This window comes from Oryzias latipes, chromosome 8, assembly GCF_053564925.1.
Source record: "Oryzias latipes strain Hd-rR chromosome 8, Olatipes_Hd-rR_3.1".
Taxonomy (NCBI): Eukaryota; Metazoa; Chordata; class Actinopteri; order Beloniformes; family Adrianichthyidae; genus Oryzias; species Oryzias latipes.
Genome location: NC_136244.1, coordinates 4,885,796 through 4,897,842, shown reverse-complemented (window position 1 = coordinate 4,897,842; position 12,047 = coordinate 4,885,796).

The following is a 12,047-nucleotide window of genomic DNA, read 5'->3' as shown; positions in this document are numbered from 1 at the left end:
TTATGCACAAAGTGAAGATAGATTCTTCAGTGAAACCACTAAGGCAGAAACTGCGCCGCCTGCCACTTGCTGAAAGGGCTTCAGTGTCAGCTGAACTAGAACGCCTACTAAAGGCTGGTGTCATGGAGAAAGTTGACGCTTCACCCTGGGTTTCACCGATTGTTGTCACAGGACAAAAAAATGGTGGAATTAGGTTGTGTGCAGATTTGAGGGAACCGAACAAAGCCATAATCACTGACTGCTATCCATTGCCACATATGGATGAAATTTTCACCAACCTACAGGTTGCAAAATTGTTTTCCACAATTGTCCTGGCTGATGCATACTATCAGCTGCCACAGCACGAAGATAGCGGAGACCTCACAGCATTCATTACTCATGATGGCCTCTTCAGATTTTGCAGGGTTCCTTACGGACTTGCTTCTGACCCCTCAGCTTTCCAGAAAATGATGAAAGAAATCCTCAAAGATCTTCCGGGTGTCCAAAATTACTTGGATGATCTCATTGTTTTTGGCAAAACTAATTCTGAACATGATCAGAACCTTGATGCTCTCCTTCAGAGGCTCAAGGAAGCTGGTCTCATGCTCAAAGACCAAAAATGCAATTTCAGAAAAGCATCATTGCGCTTTTTGGGTCATGTCGTTAGTGCAGATGGTATTCTTCCTGATCAGGACCACATTGAGGCTGTATTAAAAGCCCCTCCTCCATCTGATGCTGCTTCACTGAGATCATTTCTGGGCTTGGTTTCCTGGTACTCCAAATTTCTGCCCAATTTTGCAACCGTTGTGACCCTTATGCGTATCTGTGCCAAGGAAAAGAACACATTTACCTGGACCTCAGCTGCCCAAGCCAGTTTCAAGGAAGTTAAACTGGATACTAGTGCTGCTTTGGCTCCTTTTGATCCAACCCTACGCACTGTGGTATCCACTGATGCCAGTGACTGTGGACTGGGTGCTTTGCTAGCTCAAGTGCATCCTGATGGCACTGAGAAAATGGTGGCTTTTGCCTCACGTACATTGACCGCCACAGAACAGAAATATTCAACTGTTGAGAAAGAAGCACTTGCTTGTGTCTGGGCAACTGAGAAATGGTGAACATATTATATATATACAACATATACAACGTTTTACTCTCCGCACAGATCACCAAGCATTGACAACTCTGCTGACCACGAAAGGAATGGGTCGAGCTGGAATGCGTATTGCCCGCTGGTCTGCGCACTCACTATGTTTTGATTATAACATCATTTACCGACCAGGCTCTCAGAATCATAAAACTGATTGTCTTTCCCGCCTTCCCTTGCCTGTTGCTGATACTTTCATTCTGGGTCCAGAACCAGAAATGGTAGCTCAGATTTCAGCTGCTTTGTCTTCACTTTCCGTGTCTGACTTCTAGTTGGCATGTTCTTCTTGCCCTGAATTGTCTGAGTTACGTTCTCAATTGGAACAGGGTTGGCCCGCTTCTATTAAGTCGGTCAGCGAGGCACTTGCTCCTTATTACAACATCAAAGATGAACTTTCAGCATTAGATACATTCATCCTCAGAGGTTCGAGGATTGTTGCGCCACTTTCTGTGAGACCTATGCTAATTACTCTTGCCCATGAGAGTCATCAAGGCATCATGCACACTAAACAGCGCTTGAGGGATCGTTCGTCTTCTTACGCCTGAACATTACATCTTTATCCCCACTGGAAGTTGGATCTAGGGATAATAGACTCAGTATTGAGAAAAACTCATAACACCAACTGTCTACATGCGGTTCAGATTAATGCAAAAATGAGTGTAACCATCCTGATATAATGTGTGAATGACATGCCCAGTAGTAGTAGTAGTACTGAAGGTTAGGCAATGCCTGACCACCCCATCAACCGGAAGCTGCAAAACCCTCATCTTAAGCCTAAATTTCTTTCCATGCCATATACATTTGGACAAAAACTTTCAATCTCAGCAAAAGTGTTTTTGTTAATGTTGAATGGCAACATTTGCATGGGGTAGAGTAACCTGGGAAGGATGTTCATTTTTATCAAGCTTATCCTGCCCATAAACGATAGGGGGAGGTCAAACCACGTATTTAGGTCACTCTTAGCTGATTGCAAGACCATCTTAAAGTTTAATTAATACATCCCTGAGGTGTTTGCAGATATCCTTAAACCTAAGTATGAAAACGCTTCATATGACCACATAAAAGGAAAATTAGTAGGAGGGTCCCTTCCCAATGCAATGGGATTACCTGCCATTAACAAAACCTGTCTGGTCAGGCTTCACCAAAATCGGCAACACCCCCTCCAGTCTCTTAGCCAAGATTTTAGATAGTATCTTACAATCCACTCCGAGTAGGCTGATAGGTCTATAAGATGTACACTCATCAGGAGGCTTGTCCTTTTTTAAAATCAAGAATATATGTGCCATATTTAAAGTTGGTGGGAATGCCCCCTGCTCAAATGATTCTCTAAACATATTCAATAAGGGGCTGACAAATTTTTTTGCCATTTTTTTTTATAAAAGTCAGGCCCAAACCAAAGGCCTGGTGCCTTTCTACCTTTCAGGGAATTAATGGCTTTCAGAACTTCTTCTGATGTTATGGGTTCAGCCAGTGACCTTTGTTTTTGGGACAATGTCGATAAATCAATTCCATTGAGAAAATGTTCTACAAGATATGCAGTGTTGTCACACTCTGGGGAATAAAGATGTTGATAAAACTCTTTCATAATTTTACATATCATATAGGATTTGAAATGTAAATGACCTCTTTAATCGCTAAGAGAAGGTATTGCATAGGACCCATTTCTCCCCTGAGCAAGTCGGGCTAGGAGGCGTCCAGGTTTGTTTCCAGATTCAAAAAGTCTGTGTTTTGCATAAAACATTGTTGTTTCTGCTTTTGGGGTAAGTAGTTGGTCCAGAGCAGACCTGGCTGCAGCTAATTTATTAAGCACAGATGGCGAGGTTGATTGTTTAAAGTCTCTCTCCAGAGTGCAAATTTGATGTTCCAGATCTAATTGTTTGGTGAGACTGTTCTTCTTCTTTGCTGCTGTAAAAGAAATTATGCAACCCCTAAGAAATGTCTTGCCAGCTTCCCACAGAACAGATGCACTAACCTCTGGTGTATCATTTGTGGTGATATATAAATCCCATTGGTCTTCCAAATATGTTATAAATACAGGGTCACTTAGAAGTGATGGGTTTAAACGCCACTGTCTTGATAAAAGATCATAATAAGGTGGTAATAATTCTATAAAGACCGAGGAGTGATCTGACAAGACACATGGATTAATGGAACATAGATGGGTTTTATCCAGGATAGATCTGGAGACAAACAGAAAGTCAATTCTAGAAAAAGACAAATGTAAAATCCCTTACATTTGGATTACAAATCCTTCAGGCTTCAAAGAGACCCAGATCATTACATAGCCCATTTGTTGCTTTTTACCATGTTAGAGAGTGACTGGGTCTTAGGTGGGCTGTAGTCAGAGCTGGGCATCAAACCTGTGTTAAAATCTCCTCCTCTTAGAACATGAGAGGGACAAATGGGTGAAACTTCTGCCAGAAATTTTGAATAAAATGCACTGACATACATTTGGAGCATATACATTACCGAGCAATATTTGCTCACCATACAAGATTCCAGTTATTGCTACGTAACACCCCTCTCTATCTTTAACAATTTTTTCCACAGTAAAAGGTACGTTTTTATGAATGAGTATTGCTACACCCCTACTTTTAGAATTATAGGAAGAATAGAAAACCTGCCCCACCCAGTAGCGCTTTAATTTTGAGTGTTCATGATCAGTTAGGTGAGTTTCCTGTAATAGGGCAATTTGCACCTATTCTTTTTTAAGCAAAGTGAGAGTTTTACGCCTTTTGATAACGTGATTGATTCCCTTAACATTAAGGGTTAATATTTTTGTGTTACTCATTACACACAATCATCAGTCCAGCATGAAGTAAAGCACCATGAAAAGGAGAAAAGAAAACATTCTCAAAAAATAAAACAGTACCTGGATCTGCTGTGCTGGCAAAAACACTACCATCAAACAGTGATGGCCAAAGAACAATTACAGACATCTAAAAAAAAAAAAGAAAGAAAGAAAGAAAAAAACAAAAAGGAGTGGTGTAGCGATTACAACTGTACACTGTCCAAAGAAATAAAAATAAAAAAAAACAAATTGAAATTGTAAGGAGACCCCCGATGCAGCCAAAAGTTGCTTCTGCTCCACAGGAAAAAAAAGGTTTTTATCCCACTCCTGCTCCACCCACCTAAACATATTATGACCACCCTTAGCCATAAATAAGAATTTAAGAACCCCCGTCATACCTGTGTGTGGACGCACTTAGGTGACAAACACACTTGTGCATAACTTGTTTTTCAGGTCTCTGTAACAAGAGGCACTTACGTGGGCCCTGTTGGTCAGTGAGTCCGTTATGTCCTCAGCCCAAAGTCTTAACAAAAGCCTCTGCATCTTTTGAAGAAGAGAACTTGTGCTCAACGCCTTGGTGCTTTAGCGCAAGTGTGGCAGGGAAACGCATGTTGAAGCGGATTCCTCTCTCAATGAGCGCGCGACACACATCGTTGAAAGCGCGCCTCCTTTCGCGCACCGCTGAAGAGAAATCCGCTGGCTGTCGTATTCCAGCACTGGTGCCGCTTTCACCGCTGGCATGATCCGCTGCTTGTCACTTGAGTTGGGAAGCTTGATTATAAGCGGACGCCAGCCTTCCCGCGGCCCGAGGCTCCTGTGTGTGCCCGGTCCAGCTTGACGCGCGTGATCGCGTTTGGTCTCTTATCCAGACCGAGAAATGAGGGCAACCAAGTTTTGAAAAACTGAATGGGGTTTTCACCCTCTATGCCTTCTTTCAGGTTGACAGTTCGAATGTTGTCTTGTCTGCTTCTGTTCTCTAAATCATCCACGCAGCTGACCAGATGAGCGATTTTCTTTTCTGCGTCCACCAGCCGCTTCCCTAGTCCTGTAACTTCGTCCTCCACATCTGAAACCCTCTGCTCCACGGCTGTGATGCGTGTTGAATGGTCATCCAGTGTGGTGGAGATTTTGTCCAATGTCTCAGAAAACTTAGACAGTTTGTCCTCCATTGCTGCTCCAAAACCTTTGGAAACTTTCAATATCAGAGCCTCCACGTCTTCTGGGGACTGAAGATGATGGAAAGCAACTAGACAACTTGCTAGTTGCTCTGTTGTCCTGCTACAACAAAGATGATCTTCCTGCTGACGGTCCGTCGCAGCCGTGTAGCTGCATGTCTGCATTTAAAGCACAAAGAGATCATAGAAATGCAATTTTAGTTCACTCTCTGTGTTAACAAAAAAAAAATGATTGAGAGACTTGCTGTCACATTTGAACGTTTATCAGAAGAGTTATTGTTATTGAAGCAGGAAGTCCGAATCTGTGAAGATCTTTCTAGTCCTCTATTCAGTCCTCTGAATCCTGCACTCTGATTGGTTGACTCCGCCTCTTCTTACCCTCCCTCCCCCCCAGTTCCATTTTCGGACACAGATCAGTTTCTCGCAAGGGGGTGTGGGGGGAGCCGGCTGGGATGGCGGACTGAGCGGACGTCTCTCTCTAAGCTCTCGCCTTTTGCCCCAATCTGCATGGTAAATGTCAGAATTTGAAAACTGAGAGAGAACGGTTTGACTGGAGAGCAGTTGCGCGTTAACTTTATCTTCGTTTTGGGAAAAAAAAAACATCTTGGTGAGTTCCCCTTTTTCTGCTTAATGGCGACGAAAAAAACAAGTCCGAAGCAAGCTCCAACTTTGCAGCCGTCGGCCATGATGAGCGAGCATGACTATTCCCAGATGGACGTCGCTTCTAGTGGGAAAAGGAAACCACCACCTACTCCCACAAAGTCCACGGGACCACCTTTGAAGGTGAAAGCGGGACAGGAGTCTACTTCCAGATCTGAAGATGCTATTTTGGCTGCAATTGAAAGGCTAACGTCCAAAATAGAAGATTTTGGAAGTCAGCTGCGTGAAAACACCGTAATGGTGGCAAACATCTCCCGGCTCGTTGAGATGAACGCGGCTGAAATAAAAGACTGCAAAACGAAGATCGCAACGTTGGAAAGAGAAATCCCAAGGATAGTGAAGGAGAACCTGGAACTGAAGGAAAAAGTTGCCGATCTGGAAAGATACAAACGAAGATGGAACTTGAAAATTCATGGACTGAAAGAAAAAGATGACGAGAACATCAGGGAACATGTGGTTGGAATCCTGTCCAAAATCGCACCACAGAGGGCAGACGTGATGGACACGACGGTGGACACGGTTCATCGACTGGGGAGGAAAGAGGAAGGAAGACATCGCCAGGTGATCCTGCAGTTCGTCACGAGGCGCCATAGAGATGCTTTCTGGAAGATCACCAAGAACTGCCAGACCTGCAAAGACCTGGGGATCCGCTTCAAGGAGGACTTCAGCAAAGCAGACCGAGAAGCTCGAGCGGCCGTCTGGCCCAAGATGGAGCGGGCCCGAGCAGAAGGGAAGAACGTCTATTACAGGGGCCATGTGGGATTCATCAACGGGACTAGAGTCACTGTGGAGTGAAATATTTACAAGGAGGTGACCTACCTATTTTGCACTAAAGAGTTCATATCGTTTTGTTTAAATTGTTTTTTATTCTAGTTATTCTAAGTTTTAACATTTGAGTCATTTTGTTTACATAATAGAGCAAATCTGAGTTAAGTATTTTATCCTCTATTTTTACATTTTACCTTTTTTTTAAAGTATTTTTTCTAAGATGCGAAAGGTTTTAATTAATATGTTATATAATTTGTTATAACAATTTATACTGTTCTCCAGTGAAACATTTTCATGAAAATCATCAATGGTAAAATTCTCAGTTGCATATTTAGTAAATAGTTAGGGGCGCAGCTAACCCTTAATTTAAGACACCAGCTTCTTTTATCTTAAATTTTCTCTTTTTTTTTTTTGTTTTTTTTGTTTACATCCTTCTGTGTTTTATTTTATGTCTTTAAGTTCTGTGTGGTCTTTCATTTCGCTAAATACTAGGGGTATTAGGAATTCTATTAAAAGAAAATCACTTTTTTTATTTTGCAAAAACCAAAAAGTTCAATGTTGTTGTTTACAAGAAACTCACTCCAACGAGACTGATGAAAAGTTTTGGGCCAATCAGTGGGGAGATAAAATCCTTTTCTCTCATGGCACCAATCGGTCAGCAGGGGTCGCTATATTACTGAATAGTTTTTCTGGCAAGCTTTTAGTTACAAAAAGAGATGGTTCTGGTCACTGGTTGATTTGCGTTTTTATGAAAGATGATAAATTTATTATTCTGGGAAATGTATATGGATATAACTCTGCAGCGCAAAACAAAATCATGTTTTCAGATTTTACAAATTCTGTTAAAGAGCTAAACCAAAGATATCCTAGCAATAATCTCATCATTGGAGGTGATTTTAATATGGTTGAAAATGAATACATTGACAGATTTCCCTCAGCATTTCAAAATCATCATTATAATCCAGTTCTTCTTCATTTATGTAGAGATTTAAATGTTTCTGATGTCTGGCGCCGTGATAATCCTGATGTTCGAGCGTTCACCTGGTTTAAACCGGACGGATCAGCCAAATCTAGGTTGGATTTTTGGTTAACAAATGAAAATCAACAGAATTTTTAGTTTCTGTTGGTCATAAAGGAAATTTCTGAGTTTAACATCCTTCCAACTACCATGAAGCAGGGCGTCATCACCCTGATTCCTAAACCTGGGAAAGACGCCAGGCTAATTGATAATTTGAGGCCAATATCCCTCCTTAATAGTGATTATAAAATTTTAACCAACATTTATGCATCTAGATTAAAAACAGGACTGAATCAGATCATCTCAGACACACAATCAGGATTCTTAAAAGGACGTTCAATTCACAATAATATCCGGTTAGTTCTTGATCTGATTGACTATAATCAATTAATTGAAGATGATGGCTTCATTTTATTTTTGGATTTCTTCAAAGCCTTTGACACGGTTGAACACAAATTTATGTTTCAGACTTTAGAAATATTTGGATTTGGACCTAATTTCATAAGTTTTGTTCAAACAATCTATAATGATACAAACAGTGTAGTTATTTTACCAAATGGCATTTCTCCAAGGTTTTTAATTAACAAAGGCATTAAACAAGGTTGTCCAATTTCACCGTTACTTTTTATAACAGCAACAGAAATGTTATCAATACTTATTAAAAACTCTGGTTTCGGTAAACTCAATGTTCTGGGAGAACAGTTAGCCATCACTCAGTTGGCAGACGACACGGCCATATTCATGAAGGACAGTCATCAAATACCAGAGATCATTCAGACCGTGGATTTCTTCTCTAAAGCATCTGGTTTAAAACTAAATCTCAGCAAATGTGAATTATTGCCAGTTCACCATTCTGATCAGTCAGTAATTCATAACATACCTGTTAGGACTGTTGTGAAATATCTTGGTGTTCATATCAGCAAAGACAGCAAAACAATGGAGGAAATGAACTTATGGAAAACTTTAGAAAAATGTAAAGTCAATTTAAACATGTGGTCACAGCGAGACATTTCTATTCTGGGCAGAGTGTTTTTAACTAAATTAGAATGTTTATCCAGATTCATTTATCCAGCATATTCACTCCCAATTCCTAAATCTGCAAGGAAAGCAATAAACCAGGCCAATTTCAACTTCATCTGGAAAAACAAAACACATTACATAAAAAATGGAACAATAATTCAGGATTACAGTGCAGGTGGACTTAAAGCCATAGACTTTGAAAGTTTGGATGGTATGATTAAAATAAATTGGCTTAGGTCTTTTCTGCAAAATAAAAGAAATATTTGGTTTCATATTGCTTCAAACATTTTGTCTCATCTAGGGGGCATTGAGTTGCTTCTAAAATGTGACTTTGACTACAGAAAACTTCCTATTAAACTTTCTACTTATCATCAGCAGGTGTTACTGTACTGGAAACTCATATACAAACATAACTTTAGTCCACATAATACTCCCATATGGAACTGTCGGTATGTGTTATGTAGAAACAAATCTATATTTTACAAAAGTTGGTTTGATAACGGCATTTGGTCATTACTACATATTATGAATGACAATGGAAACATTATCTCTTTTGAAACTTTTTCCAGTAAGTTTAAATTAAATGATAGAAAACAAAATAACAATGTGATCAAAGCAATCCCTCAGACTTTGATCCAAATGTCCTCCAGTTTGGTTCAAAATGTTCAAGTTCAGCTTCCCTCTCTGTTGTTTGATGGTCGACCGCTTAATTCAAAACTTCCAAACTCATTTATACAATCTTTATTTGTTAGAGAACTGTTTCCAACATCTGACAAAAATCATTCTATGTCACAGCATTACACAAGAGAGGAAATAAGCAAGTTGAGGTCTCAGTTCATTAAATATCCAATTTTCCCAAAATACAAAGAAATCCATTTTAAAATAATGAATGCAGTCTATCCGTGCAAAGAACTGTTACACATACGTTTTGGTTTTCCAGAAAATAACTGTTCTTTTTGTGATACAAATATTGAAACACTTGATCATCTGTTCTTTGAATGTATGTATGTTTACAGTTTTTGGGAGGATTTCTTTTTTTGGTGCTCTTCAAAGTTTCCCTTTCCTATTTCTATTCACTTACAAAAGCATATTATATTATTTCGAGTAGTTTCTGGTGATAATCTATTTGATTTGACATTCAATACCTTGTTAATATCTGGTAAATTTTTCATTCACAAGTGCAGATTCTTAAAAAACAAACCGTTATTCAATACATTTTTTAAAGAAATCAGTTTATATTTTAAATCTCTGACATTGATGAAAAACAAAAATGCAATAAAACTGTGTATTTTCATTGAAGATCACAAGCTGTATCACAATCCCTAGTATTGTAAACTACAATTCTATGTATTTTGTTTTAGTTATTTTCTTTCTTTTTCTCTCTCTTCTTTGTGTGTTGTTATTATGTGTATGTTTAAAGTTCAAATAAAAAAAAAAAAAAAAAAGTTTCTCGCAAGGAATATGTCAGAATTCAGAGCGCAGTTGTAGCGCATTTGTGATTTGTGCCAGCAGATTCAAGCACACGTAGAAGCACATTTGAGCAGTTGTAATCACAGATTTGAAGTTGTATCTCTAAATGAACACATGCAAATGGAAATTTGTCAGTTCACAGCAGACGATTTTTACACACAGATGCAGATTTTTGACGCACAAGTTTTCACATTCTAAATTACAAGTTCCTCCCTATACGCAAATTACGCAGCCGCGTAGGGCCCCCGTCACCACTATGGAGTCCTATACTGTTCATAATTAAATAAATAAATATTTGATTTAATAAATAAATGTGACCTCATGCAAATACACAGTCAACCAATAAATCTCTCATAAATATATAAAAAGACCATGAAATGGTGAAAAACCTGCACACTGATTTTAAATTAGCCATTATATTATTCAATATATTTCATTTTGCTTTAAAAACCTGTTTATTATTTTAAAAAAGCATTTTAAAATATTCATTTTATTCATGTTGAATATTATTATAATTCTACTTCTTTTTTCAGAACCTTGGATTTCAAAATCAATATTTTCCAAAGTAGCTTTGTTTTTATTTCATGTTGCTGTTTTTCACAATGGCGTATTTATTTCATGAGCTTTTTCAGCAGAATGGGTCTATCTGTCAATCAAACCAGACAAGGCGGAGACACTTTTGTGATTGGCTATTCCTTTTACTCAGACATAAGCAGCAGCACCCCGTCGATGCCCACTCCTCAACACTAGGGGGGAGTGTGCACCTCAACACATCCACAGTGTTACCAGAAATTGGGCAGTTTTGGTTCTAAATTTTCGGATAAAAGTGGCTTTGGGCGAGTGTGCATAATTCGGGTGATTTTGTGGTTGGTTCTGCAATTTTCATCTTCTCATGAACATCTAGTAGTGGCCTAAGTTAGGCTGAGTGGCTGTTGGACTTTCACAAAACTTCTGTGAACTGGAGTTCATTAAACACATCATGCCGCGTGTGGGAGGAGCTAGCAGCTAATGCTTTAGCCTGATAGCCACTTGGAGCGATTGCCTGTGTTTATCTCACTTAAAATGCATGGATGCACAATGCTCACGGAGAATGTTAAGAGATCAGGTTTATTTATTTGGAATAGTTCCACAACAATGTTTCCATGTTTGAGTTCATGAGATAGTCCCAGAGAGTCTTCAGCTCCTGCATTCAGACTATGTCTGTTACGTATAAATCAGAGAGCCCAGCGCAAAAAGTGTGTGTGTGTGTGTGAGCGCAAGTTAAGTTAAGGGTCTGTTGTTCAGTTCGCCGGAAAAGTAATAATAAAAAAGTATATCCAAAGTATAGAGACTGATTCTTTTAATAACCAGCTCTGAGAGGTCTGAACGGGGAAGTGATCCCAAATCAAACCCCGGATCTCCGCTGCGTTTTACAACCAGAAAGAGAAACTTTCGCAGGAAAGGTTCAACATTTTCCCCGAGAGGGGAAAATCTGACCTGATTATAATCATTGTCTCAATGAAAATATATAACATATCATAAGGTTCAGGAGGCCCGAGCAGGCTTGTTCCGCTATCCGCTGCTGCCTGGTCTGATTCTCGGTCCGCCAGCTCGCCTCCTGCGAGCCGACATAAGGCACGATGACGTCAGACTGGATCTGTGAGCTCAGACAGCAGAGCTGTTAGCTGCAGAGCAAAGGAAAGCTGAGTGAATGACGTGACAGTCAGGAGTGTTTCAAATGGGGACTTCAAGATGTGGACGACCGCAGCTCCTTTGGTCCACACAAACCCTCAACTACAAAAACAGAGTCGTCCATGTTTTCATCTTCTGCAGCAGACAGACTGTTTGTCTCTATTTGATCTCTAATGTCAGCAAAGCCGCGCAGATATCGCTCAAATATGTCATCTCTCTGACTGGAACACCGCAGTCAGAGCGGTTATCGAGGATTAAGAGTCGATTTGGATCAGCCAATGAGCGTTTAGATCCCGCCCACCTTCACTGATTGACAGATAGACCCATTCTGCTGAAAAAGCTCTTCATGAA